Raw genomic sequence first — 22,008 nt, 5'->3', positions numbered from 1 at the left:
AGATTACTTGAAGAGATGGCCAAGTATGTCAACTCCCAGCGGCCTAGTTCTATCACCGAAGTAATCCACCATAGTATGGTTGCTTCACACATCAATTTCCAACAAGGGGCTAGAAGGAATGTCAAGCCCATGCAAAGCAAAGACAAAAGTGATGCAAAGGGAAAAACCAATGCCCAAAATTCTTCCCAAGGAAACTTCAACAACAACAACAACAACAACAACAATCGGTCCAAGGACAAGGGAGTTTACAAAGGTTTTACGTGTGGGGAGAAAGGACATGGCTATTTTTCTTGCCCCAAGAGAAATGCCCGCAATGAGACTCCTAGAGCTTCCACTATTGAAGCTCAAAATAGGATGCTCATTGCAAAGGATCACCTCTCTCCTATGCTTGGGGAAAGGTAAGGGAGCATGATGCATTCATATTGTTTGACCTTGGCTCTACTCACAATTTCATATCAATGGAATTGGCCACCAAGACGGGAATTCAAGCTTTTGAGATGGGAGATACTGGAATGGCCAACATAGCTTTCAAGAAAACGCAAGCCTCCATTACTCCCTTAATTGGGAAATTGAGGCTTCATGTCCAAAGCTACTTGAACAAAGAAGAGTTTTTCATCTCTCCTATCCAACATGAGGATGCTATCCTAGGGGCACCATGGTTCAACCACATGGGTGCCAACATGAAGTTCCCTGAAAGGACAATCTACTTCACCTACATGGAAAAGAGCATGTATATAGATGCTAGTGAGTTTGGTTGTATTATACCACTTGTAAATCCTCTTGTTCTTGATAAATCAATAAAAAGCTCAGTTTTTATGTACATGATTTGTGTCAAAGAGTCTCTAAAAGGTTCTAATGTTTCATCAAATGTAAATGGTAGGAATCAAGAAGAGTTAGATTTGTCTAATTTTCTTAAAGGATTCCAAGATGTGTTCATCGATGATATCCCTATGGACTTACCTCCAAAACAAGGGAATGATGACCATCAAATTGAGCTCCTACCAAGAATCTCACCGCCTAATAAGCCTCCTTATTGAGTTTCCCAAGCTCAACAAGAGGAGATCATGAGGCAAGTACAAGAATTGGTAGGCAAAGGGATGGTGAGGCTTAGCTCCTCTCCCTTTTGTTCTATAGTCCTTCTAGTGTAAAAGAAAGATGGTACATACTGTATGTGTGTGGACTATCGAGCACTAAACCATATCACTATCAAAAATAGATTTTTGGTACCTCGGGTAGAAGATCTGTTTGATAAGCTACAAGGCTCTACCTCAGTAGGATTGATCTTAAAAGTGACTATCATCAAATAAGGATAGTGAATGAAGTTATCCTAAAGATCGCATTTTGTACAGCATTTGGTCTCTATGAATATCTAGTCATGCCTTTTGGCTTGACTAATGTACCATCCACGTTCAATTGTTTAGTAGAAGAAATCTTTAGACTCTACCGCATATTCACTAGAGTATTCTTTGATGATATCATCATCTACTCCAAGTCTTTGGAGGAGCACAAGCAACATGTCCAAGTGTTTTGTCAAGATTTGAGAGAGAATAAGATTTTTTATCACAATCAAAAGAAAAGTTAATTTTTCCTTCAAGAGATTCAATATTTAGGTCATATTCTCTCAAGATGGTATCCGTATGGATCCATTAAAGTTGGAGGAAATAAAAGCATGGCCTAACCCAAAGAATCTACATGAGCTAAGAAGCTTTATTGGTATGTGTGCATATGTTAGCGGGTCGCCGCAACGGACGTCTGCAACATAGCTTTCTGGCACTAACATAATGTCAACACTTAGGGAAAGTGACTCGGATGGGGCACGGAGACTCTATGAGATCGTCAATCTCACGAATGAACAAGAAAACACACTAGCTCAACAAGCAAAACAACACTCAATGATGAGGGAAATCTGCCTATGTCCTTTCTCACAACTCTAGGTCATCACGCCATTTTGACACTCGAACATACTCGAAATGCAACTAAACTTTAGGAGAATGTCAAGCACACCTAGGGACACTATCCTACCAAGTCTGGTTGCAATCCGACAAGGTACCAAAATCACAATCCATCATGAAAAAGGTCTTGAAAACAACAACGGAACTATCTAGAAAGGTCGCCCTATGGTCTAGGAACACTCTCCTACGGACAAACGACTATAAACAGTGATTTAAGCACTCAAATCTGAAGATTAGGCTCACTAATGTGTAGTCACGAACCTCAACGAAACTGACAATGCTTATGCTTGAATGAAAGAGCAAAGAGAGAGGAACACAATGCACATTTCATATGGGGCACGGAGACTCTATGAGATCGTCAATCTCACGAAGTGAACCTAAACAAGAAAACACACTAGCTTAACAAGCAAGCCAACACTCAATGATGAGGAAATCTGCCTATGTCCTTTCTCACAACTCTAGGTCATCACACCATTTCGGCACTCCAACAGACTAGAAATGCAACGAAACTTTAGGAGAAGGTCAAGGACACCTAGGGGCACTATCCTACCAAGTCTGGTCGCAATCTGGTCGCAATCCGGCAAGGTACCAAAATCATGATCCATCATGAAAAAGGTCTTGAAAATTCAACATAACTATCTAGACAGGTGGCCCTATGGTCTAGGAACACTCTCCTATGGTCAAAATGACTATAAACAATGATTTAAGCACTCAAATCTGAAGATTAGGCTCACTAAACACATAGTCGCAAACCTCAGCAAAACTGACAATGCTTATGCTTGAATAAAAGAGCAAAGAGAGAGGAACAATGCACATTTCAAAATTGAAAATGGATTACCCAATCATTAGCAGCGATGATTACAAGTTGGAGCCTCAAGTGTACGTAAAATAGAGCTCTTTTTTTCTTCTAAAGATAAGACTCCTTTCACATTAAGGTTATTGACCTTTATACCTAGGTATTTCTAAATGGCCAGTGGCCAGTTCATACGGACCTTTACAATTAGCATGACATCATTACAACTCAAGGAATTGACCTGTGACTCTAGAATTAGGATTTACATAGAGTATCACTACAGTAGCTCGGACAGTTAATAGAGTACAAATGTGGTGTCCGGCAACGTGTCCTGCCAGGTGGATGTCTGTTTGATCTGTCCTTAAATATTCCCCCGTTCCTAATTCGTGTTGTCCCTTGACACGACCTTGTGTAGTCTTGTCATAGGATTGTCTTCAACTTTGTCTGCAAGGTTGGTGTTTATCATGGGAAGTGCATTGTCGTTGATGACGCTCCCCCCTTCCTTGAGTGATGCATATCTTCCATGTTGTTGATACGTGATTTGATCTTTGATTTTTGAGGCAACTTTTCTTGTTGTTGTTGTTGTGCATTTGCCTCTTTGTTGCCAATCTTAGCCACCATAAAGGTGGATGTTGATGTTTCTGAGTTTGTAGAACTGATCCTCTTTGAAGTGTGGACTTTATGATGGATTTTCTTTCAAGGTCCACTGCAATTTGAGTTGTCTGCAATAGGGTCACCAATGTTGAATCACTGTGTGAGCTACTTTTGATTGTTGTGGATAGCTTGCTTGTTGAATTTTTAATTGCTTGTCGTTGTAGGCCATTATTTGACTTGCTATTGTTTGATGGAGCTTTGTTGTCTCCCTTGGAGGAGATAAAATATTCTCTTGATAAGCATATGGAGACCTGCAATTTTTGCTCCAAGTCATTGTCGATTGAATTGGGTAGACATTTCCTTATTGTTGATGTAGAAGGAATATATACAAGAAGTCAATGATGAAGGATTCTAGATTAGGGTCTTAAAGACCAAAGTAAAAAACCTGGTGAGAAAAAGTTCATTTGGTATACGCTCTTATTGGAGTTGAGCATTTCCACTTGAAGTACCTGTCATGCAATGTGAGTACTCGGGAGAAAAAAAGAAAAAGTGCTTAATGCAAGTGCCAATTATATGACATTCTATATGCATATGAGATATTTGTAAACAAAAGCATGTAGTGTAAGAGAGGGAGTTGATGGGTGCTTCAAGGAGAAAATGTAGCACATGTGACATCAAAGCACATCTCAATAGATTCCACATATCCAAGAATGGTTCTTGATCTAGAATCTTTTCCACTCATACCTCACTGTGCTGAGTGCGTGAGTGTCTTTTGGATTGCCTCATTCACTTACCACTATACTACAATGACTTTGACTCTTATGCTCACATATACCAGCATGAGCAACACAACATAAATATGGCCAACTCTTCCAGCTTGAGCACTACCTAGAATAGCTAAGATGCTTAGACCACAGAGAATATTACATGAAGGTTTAGGAGTAACTCCTCTCTCATTTAGTGGCTTAGCTATCCGATGACTTTTATGCCATTTATTTTTAATGGTGACTTGGACTTACCTATTCAAGGCCAGAAACCCAATTCCATAAGTTCTAGAAATTTACGCCTCTTCCATTGTGTTGGTCTTTGGATACCACCATTTTATCAAGTAGGTTGGCATATTTTGGCTCCTCTTGACTTGCTTGTCGTATGTTGACACTGCTTTGTGAAACAAGTTCTTCAGCTACTGTAGAGACTGATGGAGCTTTTTCTTTATCTCCCAAGAAAAGCGATTGAATTTGTAGAGGGTTTTTTGTGTTTGAGTTTCCATGAGAAATTTTGGAACCCATCTTGTTTTTGGTCCTTGTATGATTGTCTTTGGCATTTTCTCTTCTGCTTTGGATTGATTGACACTACGCTTTGATATCCATATTTGATGATTTCCTTTGTAGAATCCTTGATTTTGGAGTTGATGATGAGGTATCCATCTAGAAATTGAGGCAGCCTTGGTTGCAATTGGCTTCTATTGTATGTTGGTTATCTTTTCTTGCTTTGGGGTAGAATCTTGTGCTGCATGATTTTCTTGGTTGTTCTAGATTGTGCTATGACTTTTGGTAACCATATTAGAGTGTTACCTTTGTAAAATCCTTGTGCTTTGAGTAGCTCAACTGGAATCATCCTCTACTTCACCTGTGTTTTTTGAGTAGCTTGGCTAAGGTCTAACCTTGGCACCCATACTTTTCAAGTTGCCCACTTGGAAGGTCTTTTTGTCTGCCTTTTTTTGTTGTTCTTTTGTTTGCGTGAGCTGTTTGTATTCCATTGATAGCTTGGATCGCTCCTTGTAGAACTTCTTTCTTTAGGTGAGCACATCGAGGCTGTTACTTTAGGTTTTTTGGCCCAAACCTTAATGTTTCCTTTGAAGTAACCCTGAGCAGTGATTGACTCATTTGCTGCTACCTACCGTGTCACTTTATGTTGTTGTGGTTGAACTTGTGCTTCATGTATCCAAACTGGGTCTTTGACTTTAATGTTCTCTTTGGATACCAGCACTTGGTTTACTTTCTTTGGCTTCTTCCTAATGCTTTGATGTGATGGGAAATTTGGTTGATAGACTTTTTGTTTCGGTTTTCATTGCATTGTCGATGGTTTGGCTCTTGATGTAGAGGCTTCGCGGGAAGTTTGATGGAAGCTCATTGAGGGTAAAGTCATCTTGCGATATTGAAACACTTCAGTGTTTGCGTTTGCTTTACCTTTTTCCACAATGGTTGGTGATTTCTTCTCCACATGGATTTGAGGTTCTATTGGGGCTTCTAATGGTGATGTTGTTGAAGCTTTTCCTTGTGGATGAAAGAAGACATTCTTCCAGCTTTCTGTCAGTGTAGGGATGCGTTGTAGCACGACCTAATCGCAACCCACAAAATTGTCAAATCGTGGATCGACAACCCGGCTAGGGTATGGAAGCACGAGCCTAAGATGTATATACATAGAGGATTCAAGGGATCCTTCTACTCATCATAGAGAGAAGCCATGGAAAGGGCTTCCTATAATCAACAACACATTCCTACTTACTAATCACTTGCACACAATCATGTGGTTGAAAATAACCTCTCACATCAATCACTCTACTCACAACTCTTAACCACACAATTACACAAGCATTCAATTAACATACCTACTCCTCATTAGTGTGTCCATTACAGCACAACCCCTCAATGCAACTACGTATGCACACACACTAACCGCACACCTTGTAGAGAGAGATGAAGAGAAGGAAGGCATAGCCCTCACACACCATGGCCAATGGTGTAGATAGAATAGATTAACTCAAAAAAGGGATTAGAAGATCTACCATCACACTAATACAATCTCACTCCACATAATCAAACAAAGAAGACTAATAAGAAATAAAGTGTAATTGATTATTAGAAATCAAGAGCTACATGGTCATGGAAAGCCCATGAGCCTCATGACCATCCACTCTACAAAGAGGAGAACTCACCCAAGAATGAATTCTCATTAAGCATAGGGCTCTTTTATAGCTTTGGGCCTCAAACCCTTCAACTATGGGATAAAGTTGAGCTCTCTAGCCTAGACTCATACAACTTTGGAACTCCTAAATGAGCCCAAGCCCTATACAATGAAAAGGAAATATTGTGCACTATAGCACATCTACAGCTTGGTGCATAATTGGTGTAGCCTATGTTAGCCGCTGCTAAAATTCTCCCCTTCCTTATTTGGCGCACGTCCTCTTGTGCTGCTGAAGCAAGACACGGTGACATAGTACAAAGAAAGTCCATGGAAGAAATGTTGAGCTGCAAAACATAAGAACAAGTAATAAGCATCAAAGGCCACCAAGAATGAATAAAACATGAAGCACAAATAAAAAATCATGCAAAGTGATTTTTTGCTTCTAAAAGATGGGTCAATCATAGCCAAAAATCGACAACATAAAGCAAAAAAACACTCAAAGTATCATGAAGATTAAGTATTAGCAGCAAGCTAACGTGGACACCATTTTTCGGAGTTCTCCTTGTAAAACAATAATTATTTTGATAAATCGAGAATATTGTAACTCCTGTTTTCTTGATAAACCTTGTAATTAATGAGCCGGGCCTACAAGCCATTAGGAAAAATTTGGACCAAACCTTCATAGATGAATCAAAAAAAGAATCTTCTAAAATATGAGGAATCTCATGGCGTGCTATATATCAGTAGATAGAGCTTGAAGAGGACATTCTAACAGTCAAACCTCCGCCAACTTCGGAGTTTATTTACAAAAATTTATCCATACGTCCGTTTTGGTAGAGAGAGGTAAAGTCAAACTCCTTAAAGAGTCCCTTTGTGAGTCCAAATTTTGCCTAATGTTCCAGATTGTATCAACCATTCAATTCCCAGCTTTGGTAGAACTCCAGATTATTACTTTTGACCACCCAAAAACCTTGGCTAAGGTATAAAAGCCAATTTTTGTAAGATTTTTGGATAAGAAATATACAGCGTGAGCTAACGACGCTCACTTCTCTCCTTCTCGCGCTTCCTACTCGCTCTCCGGTTGTCACATTGCGAATGCGTTTATTGCATTGCAACCGCAGGTAAGAGCTCTACGCATTGACATAAGCCATTCATAGTATTTTGTAGCTTTTTCAGTTCGCCGATCCGTGGCCTAATTTCATTATAATTAGGAATTTACACTTTTAAATCGAAACCTAAGCATAGGCGGGGTATTGGGGCATCATTGCTAAGCATTTAGATGCATTCTGGGTCGAAAACGACTAGGTCAAAAATTCACTGCTGTTAATAATCGCGATTTTGGAACTTGACCTAAAGTGGGGTTTGAGACCATAAGCATGTGTGCTTAGGTCTTATAAACTTGTCCTAGAAGTTTCGTTACGTTTGGATGTCATTTGATGCTGTAACGGATGTGATTTGCTTTCCGATGAGCGATTGGCTTTAGGTGATTTCAGTCACTTGAGTGTAGCCTGAGTTAGATGAGAGTTGTTAGTTTTTTTCCAAGAGATTGACAACCTCTTGTAGCCTCTATGCACTAGTCGAGTCAGCTTCATCCCACGGTTTGACAAATTAATCGTGGTTCTCGCTAATATTACAATAAGATAGGATGGTGAGGTTAGACATGCGTCCCACATTTGGCACCTTTGCCGGGGACCAAATAGACCTAAACTAAGGAAAATACGAGCGTCTTGTGTAACTTGTTAGGAAATAAAACGTAGCTAAATAGATAATTGAGCATATTACTTAACGGAGAGAGATAGATTTCACACACAAGAGATTATAGAGTAGAGAGAGAGAGAGAGAGAGTACACACGATATACGTGGTTCACCCAATGTGGGCTACGTCCATGGGAAAGCAACCACTCAATGGCTTTAGCACTTCAAAAGAAGAAGTAGTTTACAAAGGGGTTACACCCTTGATAGAGCTCCCGCCTTGCTTCACTCTCACCACCTCACACTCACCTTATTGCATCAACTTCACACTATGAAATGTGTGTAGAAATGGCCTTCTTTTATAGGCCAAAAGGGCTGTCCTCTCTTATGAGAGGCAGCCATGTGTAGCCGCCCTTGTGTGAATAAGTCCAAATCGGACCCTCCAATCTGCCCATGTGTGGCTGCCCTTGAGAAGACAAGTCCGCTTTTGAATTCGGCCATCGGCCATTGAATTCGGCCACCGGCCACCGGCCATTGACTTCCCGACCACCGGCCATCGGCCATTGACTATTGGCCACTGGCCAACCGACCGGTTGTTTTCCGACCACTTTCCGGCCGCCGTCCGACCATAATATTCCGACGAAAAAAAAAGTCTCGAGGGCCTCCGCCCCCGAGGCCTCTAAAGCTGCCCCTGATTCTTGTCCATGAAAATTTTGGTTTCCGGTGAGTGATTTTCCTTCACGCACGATGGCTTCTCCTCATAACGGGGGCCTTACAAATGTGCGCTTTTACCACAGAAAATTACAAGGGTAAATCAGGCTCCATACTTAACAATCTCCCACTTGGAGACTGATCTCCAAACCAAACCTATGACTGCTTTCCATTCTGGCTTCTTATCCTTGAATGCCGATTGAATATGAGCAAAAGCTCAACTTCTCCTTGTTGACCACCTTTGTAAACATGTCTGCAGGATTTTCACTTGTATGCACCTTTCCTAGCTTTAGCTGTCCCTCTTCCAAAAGAGTGCGTATGAAGTGATATCTCACCTCAATGTGATTTTTCCTTGAATGAAAGGCTGAGTTCTTCGCAAGATGGATAGCGCTTTGGCTATCACTGTACAAGACACAATTGTCTTGTTTGAATCCGAGCTCTTCTAAGAATCTGTGAAGCCACAGAATTTCTTTCCTTGCCTCCGTCATTGCTACATACTCTGCTTCCGTGGTAGAAAGTGAAACCACTTTCTACAGCTTTGAAGCCCAGCTTACTGCTGTGCCTCCAACCGTGAACACATAGCCAGTAGTGCTCCTTGGAGTATCTTTGTCACGTGCCATATCTGCATCAGCATACCCTTCTAGAAAAATATCAGTTCCTCCAAAATACAAAGCATTTGTTGTTGTCCCTTTTAGATACCTAAGTATCCACTTCACAGCTTTCCAATGCTCTTTACCTGAGTTGTCCATGAACCTACTCACAACTCCCACTGCATGTGCAATGTCTGGCCTTGTCCAGACCATAGCATACATTAGAGAACCTACCGCTGTAGCATATGGAACTTTAGACATATAGGCTATCTCCTCTTGTGTCTTTGGACACATATCCTTCGTTAGTTTAAAATGACCAGCCAAAGGTGTAGAAACTGGTTTTGCATTTTGCATTGCAAACCTTTCTAGTACCTTCTTGATGTAATCTTCTTGAGATAGCTTTATTGTCTTCTTCGTCCTGTCCCTTGATATTTTCATACCAAGTATCCTCTTTGCAGCACCTAAATATTTCATTGAAAAAGATTTGGACAGCTCCTCTTTTAGGTCTTTGATGTCCTGCATGTTAGCACTTGCAATCAGCATGTCATCAACATACAACATTAGGATGATGAATTTTCCATCTCCCAAATTCTTCGTGTAGACGCAGTGATCCGAGTTGCATCTTCTGAATCCATGATCCAACATCCATCGATCAAACTTCAAGTACCATTGTCTAGATGCTTGCTTTAAACCATACAAGCTCCTCTAAGTCAGTGTGAGGGAATGCCGTATTTACATCCATTTTCTCGATATTTAGATCCTGAGCAGACACAAGGCTTAAGACAAGCCTAATTGAGTTCATTTTTACAACAGGAGAAAATATTTCATTGAAGTCAATACCTTTTTTTTTAGAAAACCCTTTTACCACAAGCCTAGACTTGTACCTTTCCTTCCCACCTTCTTCTTCCTTCACCTTGTACACCCATTTGTTTTGAAGTGCCCGATTACCTTTAGGCAACTCAACCAATTCCCATGTTTGGTTGCGATGTAGTGAGTCCATCTCCACTTGCATGCTCTTTGTCCATTCTTCTTTGGATTCATGTTGCATAGCTTCTTCATATGATTCCGGCTCTCCAGAATCTGAGATCAAGAGATGGTTGAAGGAAGGAACAAACCTTTCTGGAGGTCTACTTGCTCTTGTAGATCTTCGGGGAATAGGTTGAGGCTCCTCATTTGGTTGACGTTGTTGCACATTGTCACCGTTTGCAGTCCTTGAGTCTTCACCGTCCTCAAGCTCCATGTACTCATCACCTGTTTCTTTTCTTTGTTTTCTTTCCAAGTAATCTTTGTACATATTTTGTTCGTTAAAAATTACATCCCTACTCCTTAATATTTTACCATCTTCAGGATTCCATAGGCGATACCCAAAGTCTCCTTCTCCATAGCCAATGAAGAAACACTTTTTGGACTTTGAATCTAGCTTTGATCTTAGGCTTCTATCTATGTGCATAAAAGCCTCACACCCAAACACTTTGAGAAATGCATAATTCACCGGTTTACCTGTCCATGCCTCTTTTGGAACTCTCCCATCCAATGCCATTGAGGGTGACCGATTGATTAAGTACAGAGACGTACTTACAGCTTTTGCCCAAAGCTCAAGCGGTAGGCCTGCATGTAGCCGCATGCTTCGTGCTCGTTCCATGATTGTCCAGTTCATCCTTTCCGAAATCCCATTTTGTTGAGGTGTCCTTGGGGTTGTCCTTTGCCTCCGAATGCCATTGCTAGCACAAAAGCTTTCAAAAGCTTGGCTGCAATATTCGCCTCCATTGTCGGATCTGAGGCATTTAACCTTGGTACCTGTTTCATTCTCCACAAAGGCTTCCCACCTTTGAAATATGGAAAATACATCGGATTTATACTTCATGACATAAACCCATGTTTTTCTAGTCTCATCGTCTATGAATGTTACATAGTACAATGAGCCACCAAGTGATGGTGTACTTGCAGGACCCCAAACATCAGAATGAACCAACTCAAGTTTTTTATTTTTTCTTTCATTTCCTGATTTTTGAAATTTTACCCTCTTTTGTTTACCATAAACAAAATCTTCACAGAAGTCTAAGTCCACTTCTTTCAAACCTGGTAGAAGCTTCTTTGTTTGAAGGATTTGCATTCCTTTGGCACTCATATGTCCAAGTCGGTAGTGCCACACCGCACTGTCAACTTCTGTAGTTGCTGCACAAGCTGAAGGTTGCATGCTAATAGTACACAAGTAAAGTGTACCGACTTTTTCACCCTTGGCAACCACCAAAGATCCCTTTGAGATCTTCCACCGTTTGTTTCCGAATGCAATGTTGTGACCTTCATCGTCCAATTGTCCTGTAGAGATCAAATTTTTGCGAAGAGAAGGAACATGCCTAACATCTTTAAGCTTCCATTCATTTTTGTTAGCAGTTTTGATAGAAACTGTACCTTTGCCGACAATGTCACAAGCTTCATCATCTCCCAAGTATACATACCCAAAATTACCTTTGGTGTAGTCTTGGAAATGTTGCTTGTGTGGTGTCGCATGGAATGAAGCCCCGGAATCTACTATCCAGGAATTAGACACATTGTCTAATGAGAGAATTAGAGCATCTTGCTCTACTTTACCTGCCACATTGGCCTCCGATGCTGGCTTGTTGTCTTGAGACTCTGTCTCCTTCTTCTTCTTGGACCAGTAATCCTTCTTGACGTGGCCCTTCTTGCCGCAGTTCCAACATTCAAGAACTGACTTTGTGCGTGACTTGCTCCGCCTTGAGCGACCACAACCCTTTTGGTTTTTGAACCTCTCCTTAGGCCTTCCTCTTGTTTCCACTGATAGTGCAGCACTTGATGATTCTCCTGTGCTTCTCCTTCGCATTTCCTCGCTTAGGAGAACACCCACAACATCATCAAACTTAAGAGTATTTGTGCCAGAGATAGAATTACTTACAGCCATCACAAGGCTGTCCCAACTATCCGGTAGAGATGATAGTATAAGGAGAGCTCACACTTCGTCATCGAAGTTGACTTATGTTTGTGTTAAAGTCATTTAGGTGTTCTGCAACTGAACCATTCTCTACCATCTTTAGATTGAACAAGCGCTTCATAAGAAATACCTTATTGGATGCCGATGGTTTCTTGTAGAAGTCGTCAAGTGACTTCATTAAGTCCTCCGTGTTTTTCATCTCCGAAACATTGAAGGCCACCGTTGATGCTAAGCTTAACCGGATTGTTCCCAGTGCCTTTCGATCAAGGACAATCCATGCTTCATCTGCCATTGTTGCGGGCTTCTTCTCAAGACCGCCTAGTGGCAAATAGAGATCCTTCTGATAGAGATAGTCTTCAATCTGCATCTTCCAATGTTGGTAGTTTTTGCCGTTGAGCCTCTCAATCTTGATCTTCCCTTCCTCCGCCATAATTCCCACTCAATTCAAGGAATCCTTTCCTTGAGATAATTTAGCTACGAGCAAACCTTGCTCTGATACCAGTTATTAGGAAATAAGATGTAGCTAAATAGATAATTGAGCAGATTACTTAATGGAGAGAGATAGATTTCACACACAAGAGATTATAGAGTAGAGAGAGAGAGAGAGAGTACACACGATATACGTGGTTCACCCAATGTGGGCTACGTCCACGGGAAAGCAGCCACTCAATGGCTTTAGCACTTCAAAAGAAGAAGTAGTTTACAAAGGGATTAAACCCTTGATAGAGCTCTCGCCTTGCTTCACTCTCACCACCTCACACTCACCTTGTTGTATCAACTTCACACTATGAAATGTGTGTAGAAATGGCCTTCTTTTATAGGCCAAAAGGGCTGCCCTCTCTTATGAGAGGCAGCCATGTGTAGCCGCCCTTGTGTGAATAAGTCCAAATCGGACCCTCCTATCTGCCCATGTGTGGCCGCCCTTGAGAAGACAAGTCCGCTTTTGAATTCGGCCACCGGCCATTGACTTCCTGACCACCGGCCATTGGCCAATGACTACCGGTCACCGGCCAACCAACTGGTTGTTTTCCAACCACTTTCCGGCCGCCGTCCGGCCATAATATTCTGGTGAAAAAGAATATTCCGGCGAAAAAAAAAGTCTCGGGGGCCTCCGCCCTCGAGGCCTCTAAAGTTGCCCCTGATTCTTGTCCGTGAAAATTTTGGTTTTCGGTGAGTGATTTTCCTTCACGCAGGATGGCTTCTCCTCATAATGGGGGCCTTACAAATGTGCGCTTTTACCACAGAAAATTACAAGGGTAAATCAGGCTCTATACTTAACATAACTTTGTCCATTAACTTCCGCTAGGTTTGCCTATAGTTCAAAACTCTCTTTTAGAAACCGCATAGCTTAAGATTGTCGTCTTTTGCTGTGTAGAGGTAGCTTGGAGATAAGTTGTACTTGCCGAGTTCCTTTAGGATTGTAGGATTGTAGACTTAGATTAGGATTTGGCGAATGATTGGTAGATGAGAAAAGTCTTAAGATCAAGACTCTGAAAAACATAAAAAACACAAGAAAACGAGTGTTTGTGGACACTTTCCACAATCCCATTGCATGAGAAATTAGGAGTAGGGTAAGTAGGATCCGAGGTGGATTTCATAGCATTGCTCTCTCTGAAAGAATCAAGTGTGAATTGTTAGGTAAAGTTGCAGAATTTCAGGTCTATGGCTACAAATAGCACGAAAAGACTCGAATTCACTCAATCCAACTGGGGAGTAAGCCTAAGAGTTGTCTGAACCAGTGGGTAAGCTCAAGGACACTTCGAGGTAAAAATTTCAATAAGTTGATCAAAACTCAGACTATTTACTTTTTCTTGACATTTTAGGCCAAATTAAGTTTTGACTTGATTTATGGGATTAAAAAACATCATAAAAGGACTGTCTTTGAGAAAATTGCAAAAAAGTGCTCATTTCAAGCCTCAAGTTAATAATCGTGATTATTAACTTTTTGCTCTAAATTAACCAAGACTCATATCATTGAGCCATTACATGTGTACAAACAACTTTTGTAAAGGCCTAAGAGATTTGGATCACTAAATTGGTAAAAAAATGGGTGAAATCTAAAGTTTGTACAGACATTTTGAATCTTGAGTGTGAATTGAGGAAAGATTTATCCAAACTTTTTGAAAACTGATTCATAGGCTTATATTGATGTGATAAATAAGTGTATATGCTCAATTGATTAAAAACTTGCAAAATTTTGACAAAAGTAAATAATCGCGATTATTTACTCTTGCCTGTTTTTGAACTTTTTTGACCAAGTTGGCATACCACTAGCTTTACCATGTTGTAATAAGCCCACAAACCAAATTTGGTAAGATTTGGATCACTGGAGTGAAAACTATGACAAAAATTGCAAAGTTAGTCTGCGGACAGATAATTGATGACCATTGGACCAAAAATTGTCCAAACTTGATGAAAATTGACTAATGACCTTAACATAAGGTGCTTAACATATCTGTGTCAAAGTTGGGACAGAAATTTGTAAAAAATGGTCAAGAGTAAATAATTGCGATTATTTACATTTGCTTCAAAACTTGGTGATTTTGCAAATTTGAGTATACCACAAGGTCAAGCACATCAATTAGACCCCACAAATCAATTTTGGTGAAGTTTGGACCACAAAAGTGAGACTCAAGCCAAATTCTCAAAATCAGAGTCTGCGGACACGGAACAGTGGGTAAACTTGATCAAATTTTGTCCAAACTTGTTGAAACTTTCCCAAGGGCTATAACAAGTTGTATACTTGACAAACCAATCCAAAAAGTGATAAAAGTAAATAATCGTGATTATTTACTGCTACCATCTAGAGACTTCAATTTTGACCTTTTTAGACCAACATAATGTAAAGCCATAGGGAAATTCTGGGTTCAATCAAATCAAAATTGGTATAGATACACTCAGTTTACAGATTGCAGATTAAATCTTTGATTTTGCTAAGGTGAATCTGAAAGTCAAAATTTTGACTTCCATAGCACGAATTGAAGTGAAATACAGAGACCAGATATTGGAGATCTCAAGAGCTCTATTGACCTTATAGAAAAATAGCTAATTTGATAAATTTTGTACAGGAATCAAGTTGCAGACGAGGAATCGGTGGCTTGACAGAAAGTTACGATCGAATCAAGTGGACATTGACGACAAGTCAATCCCAGGTGATTACTCTGTCCAGGGCTTCATACGTCTATATGAACCTTAGATCCAGTCGTGTAATAGGAAATCAAGGCCTATTTGGGGAAAACACCGGTAGATTATCCACTGAAGAAAGCGTGAATCAAGGAAATTCCTTGCACACAATTCCTGAAGAAGTCTCAGACACTTTTTTAGATTCAACATCCGAAATGTCTTCTTACTCGACTCACTCTGAAACCGGAACGACAATGCGCTATAAGCATATACTCTCTTTTTACAAGACTAATCGTCATGGAGTGTATGTTTACTTGGATCCTAACGAAGAGTATACTATTCGCATTGATGATCATTGTATTGAGTTCGAAGAAGAGGTTAGGGCAAACAAACAAGGAAAAATGTACATGGATCGAAACGGAACTCAATATGCACAGGTTGCAAATCCTGATGTGATAGACAAATGGGGCTTAGAAGTAAACACTATAATCCTAGATATGTCAGCAAAAGAAGGACCACCAACTTTGGAATTCGAGGTATAGGATCAAGTAGACTTGAAGCCTTTGAAACGGCTTAGTACAGATAATTCTAGGATCGGAGTCTATTGTTGGCAAGATAGAAACATAAAAGATCTTTTGTGGACTTCTCATGCTAGACCAGGGCAATTAACGGCCATGAAGATCATCTATATCTTCAAAAGATAAGGGATCTACAGATCTACCAACTTACTTTGTTTAGGGATTGTTATAACAACAATTTTTCTATAATAACTCATGGGGAAGTAGAACAAACCAAATACCAAGGGTATTCCATACGGGATTGGATATTGGGTCAAGGATCAGAAACCACTCCAAGAGACGAACATCATGAGAGATCATCTGAGAGTAATGTGAAGAATCCAGAAACCACGTCATCACGTAGAAAAACGGGTGACACTAAGGCCAGCCCAGGGCTACATGAGTCACTATTTTTGATAGATTGGTTTGAAGGACTCGGAACAGGACCAACTCCCAGAAGACCTGGAGTTGAACCAAATAGACATGTCAGACCAACTGATTTTCAAAAATGGGTCAAAAAATACAGTGGATCACGGGACCCATATGACCACTTAGCAAGCTTCAAGCAAGTGCTAAGAGCAGAGCGTATATTTGACTTCCATCCTCAATTCAAGGGGTTTGGAATGACATTAGAAGGAAAAGCTTTGACATGGTTCCAAAACATTCCACCAAGGTCAATCATGGATTTGAATACATTGGCTCAAGGATTTGTAGCTGCTTATTCTAAAATGGGGATTAAACATAATACGGTAGCTCAAATCTACAGCTTCAAACAGAACATGGTGAGTCTGTTAGGGATTGTGCAACTTGAATAAAACAATACATTGCCAGATGCCCAGAGATGGAGATACCTGCAGAGGAGCGACGTGTATCATTGTTTCTGGAGGGATTGCTAAACAAATAACTTTATGCTATACTCTATAGTAAAAAGCATACCACCCTAGAGGCGTGTGTGTTTGATGCTATCGACCTAGGAGACAATTGTGAGATTTTCAATGAAGAGGATGTCCCGAAGGATAACCAACGTGAGAAGACTGCATCCACAAAACTAGCACAAGTGGGAACGGCTGCTGCGGCACCACTCTCAGCAATAGAAGATATGCTAAAAAGGATGAATGACATGATGAACAATATACAAAAAGCACCTATGAGAGGACCAGGACAAGGGATATCCCCACAAGGACAACCAATTAGGCCACAAAAATGGTGTGCAATTGCGGGTTGACAACGACGAGACAGCAAAAACTCTAGCCCAGGACAAGTCGAAAGAAACTGGCAGTGAATTCAAGGAAACAACTGTGAAATCTGGAGGATCCATTCTGGTTGATAAAATTTTTGAGCCTATCAATGCTGCCTTGGAAGCCTACCAAGCAGGACTTAAAGCAGAACAAAACATGGAAAATAAATGGAAAAACTATCCATCCCTAGACATGGAAGCAGCTAAGCTAGAAGCTTATCAAAATTTGGTAAGAATCACGCAGGAAATGCTGGATAAACAGAAACCCAAGCTCAAAAGTATTGCAAAACCAGAAGAGCTTGCGGTAGAGGAAACGAAAGCAAAAGCCGATGTGGTGGCAGAACCCCACCTTGAAACAAATGAACCAGAGCTCATAGTGTCGGACAGTGAAGATGCCTTAGACGGAATTCCATTCGTGGAGGAAGACTGGCCAGGACACTTATGGGAAAAGGTAAGGGAGATCAATGATGGGAGCCTAACTTTAAAGTCAGCTTCTATAGAGGAAGTCTAGTTAGATAACCTGCCATCTGATATAAACATGGATATACAATCCTTATACGGGGATTGCGGATCGGAGGCTTTAGGAATATCTAAACCTTTGACATTAAAAACATTATCTTCTTACCTGGGAGATAACGAAGATGAATCTATCATTTGTAAAACCACTCGAGTCAAAAGAGCCTAACAGACCCTAGAAGTGGACAACATTCACTCAATCATGTCTACACCTATCCAATGCACTCTTACTTTGATAGAACTGTTGAAACTCAGGACATACTTATGGAATGATTTACAGAAAACCCTAGAGAAGGTGGGTATAACGGGGTTAATCTCTAAGAATCTGGGAAACTTGAAAAATGAAACGGAAAACAAAGAGATACGATCAGTTCCTATGAACAAGGTCGGAGAATATTATGAAGGGGAAGAAGGAAACACTACCCTCCCAGTGAAATATAATGAAACCATGGCAATACTGGATAGTGGAGCGTGCATAGCCATAGCAACTAAAGCAGTATGGGAATCCTGGGGACAGCCAGCCATTAGACAAACGCGAATGAAATTACAGTTGGTTGACGAACACATTGAAAGACCATTAGGGCTACTAGAAAAAGTGATAGTCAAAAGTGATTGTCAACTCTTGTGGAATTGAATATCAACACACTTTTGCCATAGTACACTTTGGGAAAAAACTCAACTATGAAATCATATTGGGAAGACCTTTCATGCGACAGGTACAGCTTATCCAAGATTGGGGAAACGACTATCTGTACTTGAAGCAGGTGGGATCTATAACAAGAGTCAATCTAAAGGACCACACCTATAGAGATGTCTTGAAAACATCCATCCAAGAGTTTGATTCAGTCTCTTCGGCTGAAACTAAACCTCCATCTTGGCTAAACAAAGACACTCCTATTTGGATGTGTGGAGCTTCAAAAAATGAAAGCTTAAGACGAGAGGAATGTATCCTAGAAAGGGATTGTACAAACGAAGACTACATACCTAACCCCTTTCCAGAGCATTTATTCAAACCATTCGAGTGGACTCAAGTCTTAGCGACAATGGATGTATGTGTCAATACATCTATGCCTACTCAATTTTGCAATGAGGATAGCTACGACATAATTCCCATCCAAATGATGTAAGTCCTTAACATTGAAAACAAGGATGAGGAAACAAAGGACTTAATGAAAGCTCAACAAGTCTTTTCTGACCTCTATAGTGATGCAACTGATGAGTTGAATGAACACTTAGCTACCTTCGAAGATTCGGGATTCGAAAAAGAACATACGAGAGCTCAACTACTCTTAAGGGGAAGGGAGGAAAAGTTTTTTGACTTTCCAAACCAGAAATCAAGACGACAAAAATGGTATAAAAGAAAGAGGGACACTAAAATTGGGAAGGCACGACCTATGCCATCAGTCTCCAATAAAACACAATTCCTGATGCAGATAGATGCTAATGATTGTGTCAAGGACAAAATAACTGGCAGATATCCTTCAAACGAAGACCCAGAAATGTCTCAGACATCGAGAAAAATAAGGAAGGGTACTCAAAAATAACATCAGGATAAAAAACCACTCATGACCAGAGTCGAGCGAAAAAAAAAATATCAAGAGTTGAAAAAAGCTCTAAAGGAGATATACACCACCGAAATGGAAACCACGGAAGAGGATGGGTGTTAGCGGCTGGACACACTCAACGGAGGATGATTGCCCGACGGGAGACTAATTTCCCTTGTAATCATTCCTTAATTGAGAAGAAACCATCATTTCACCTTTGTAAATAGTGGGGCTTGCAGAAGCTTCCAAATTGTATCCCATTTTTGACATTTAGACTTAGTAAATGGTTAAAGTGGAACATTAGGGTTTCAGATTGTAAGGTATTTATACCACTTTGGACCTTAATGCAAAAAACCCTTTTGTCATTTTCATAAGTTTGTCTGTGAGAGTTGAGCGTACTCTGTGTACGAGAAAGAGTGAGAGTTTATCTTGACGCGACGCGCACACTGGTGGTCGGAATCAAGTGCAGAGAAGTGCAGTGTGTTGCCCCCGAAGAGAGCTACGCACCAACACCTACATTGCGCATGTACGGCCCAGTCTCATGAGATTGACCCGCAAGCTATTTCTGGTGATTGGGTGAGCATATGATATCTGTTTTTGCATTTCAGCATATCCACATGTTCGCAATGAGTAGAGCTACGCCCATTAGGCATGTTAGTTTCAAAAACGTCGACTTGTAAATTTTGACTAGACTGTTAAGTATGGATCCTAATTTACCCTTGTAATTTTCTGTGGTAAAAGCGCACATTTGTAAGGCCCCCATTATGAGGAGAAGCCATCGTGCGTGAAGGAAAATCACTCACCGGAAACAAAAATTTTCACGGACAAGAATCAGGGGAAACGTTAAAGGCCTCGGGGGCGGAGGCCCCCGAGACATTTTTTTTCGCCGGAATATTATGGCCGGACGGCAGCCGGAAAGTGGTCGGAAAACAACTGGTCGGTTGGCCGCTGGCCGGTAGTCAATGGCCGATGGCCGGTGGTCGGAAGTCAATGGCCGGTGGCCGGTGGTCGGAAGTCAATGGCCAGTGGCCGGTGGCCGAATTCAAAAGCGGACTTGTCTTCTCAAGGGCGGCCACACATGGGCAGATTGGAGGGTCCGATTTGGACTTATTCGCACAAGGGCGGCTACACATGGCTGTCTCTCATAAGAGAGGGCAGCCCTTTTGGCCTATAAAAGGAGGCCATTTCTACACACATTTCATAGTGTGAAGTTGATGTAACAAGGTGAGTGAGGTGGTGAGATTGAAGCAAGGTGGGAGCTCCATTAAGGGTATAATCCCTTTGTAAACTACTTCTTGTTTTGAAGTACTAAAGCCATTGAGTGACTGCTTTCCCGTGGACGTAGCCCACATTGGGTGAACCACGTATATCGTGTGTACTCTCTCTCTCTCTCTCTACTCTATAATCTCGTGTATGTAAATCTGTCTCTCTCCATTAAGTAATCTACTCAATTATCTATTTAGCTACGTCTTATTTCCTAACAACTGGTATCAGAGCAAGGTTTGCTCGTAGCTAAATTATCTCAAGGAAAGGATTCCTTGAATTGAGTGGGAGTTATGGCGGAGGAAGGGAAGCTCAAGATTGAGAAGTTCAACGGCAAAAACTACCAACATTGGAAGATGCAGATTGAAGACTATCTCTACCAGAAGGGCCTCTATTTGCCACTAGGCGGTCTTGCGAAGAAGCCCGCAACAATGGCAGATGAAGCATGGATTGTCCTTGATCGAAAGGCACTGGGAACAATCCCGTTAAGCTTGGCGTCAACGGTGGCCTTCAATGTTTTGGAGATGAAGACCATGGAGGACTTGATGAAGTCACTTGACGACTTCTACGAGAAACCATCGGCATCCAATAAGGTATTTCTTATGAAGCGCTTGTTCAATCTAAAGATGGCAGAGAATGGTTCAGTTGCAGAACACCTAAATGACTTTAACACAAAAACAAGTCAACTTCGATCAGTGAAAATCAATTTCGATGACGAAGTGCGAGCTCTCCTTATACTATCATCTCTACCGGATAGTTGGGACAGCCTTGTGATGGCTGTAAGTAATTCTATCTCTGGCACAAATACTCTTAAGTTTGATGATGTTGTGGGTGTTCTCCTAAGCGAGGAAATGCGAAGGAGAAGCACAGGAGAATCATCAAGTGTTGCACTATCAGTGGAAACAAGAGGAAGGCTTAAGGAGAGGTTCAAAAAACAAAATGGTCGTGATAGCTCAAGGCGGAGCAAGTCACGCACAAAGTCAGTTCTTGAATGTTGGAACTGCGGCAAGAAGGGCCACGTCAAGAAGGATTGTTGGTCCAAGAAGAAGAAGGAGACAGAGTCTCAAGACAACAAGCCAACATCGGAGGCCAATGTGGCAGGTAAAGTAGAGCAAGATTCTCTAATTCTCTCATTAGACAATGTGTCTAATTCCTGGATAGTAGATTCCGGGGCTTCATTCCATGCGACACCACACAAGCAACATTTCCAAGACTACACCAAAGGTAATTTTGGGTATGTATACTTGGGAGATGATGAAGCTTGTGAGATTGTCAGCAAAGGTACAGTTTCTGTCAAAACTGCTAACGGAAATGAATGGAAGCTTAAAGATGTTAGGCATGTTCCTTCTCTTCGCAAAAATTTGATCTCTACAGGACAATTGGACGATGAAGGTCACAACATTGCATTCGGAAACAAACGGTGGAAGATCTCAAAGGGATCTTTGGTGGTTGCCAAGGGTGAAAAAGTCGGTACACTTTACTTGTGTACTATTAGCACGCAACCTTTAGCTTGTGCAGCAACTACAAAAGTTGACAGTGCGGTGTGGCACTACCAACTTGGGCATATGAATGCCAAAGG

The sequence above is a fragment of the Adiantum capillus-veneris genome, chromosome 19, assembly GCF_014529385.1.
Source record: "Adiantum capillus-veneris isolate H3 chromosome 19, ASM1452938v2, whole genome shotgun sequence".
Classification (NCBI taxonomy): Eukaryota; Viridiplantae; Streptophyta; class Polypodiopsida; order Polypodiales; family Pteridaceae; genus Adiantum; species Adiantum capillus-veneris.
Note: the sequence above shows the minus strand (reverse complement) of the source record.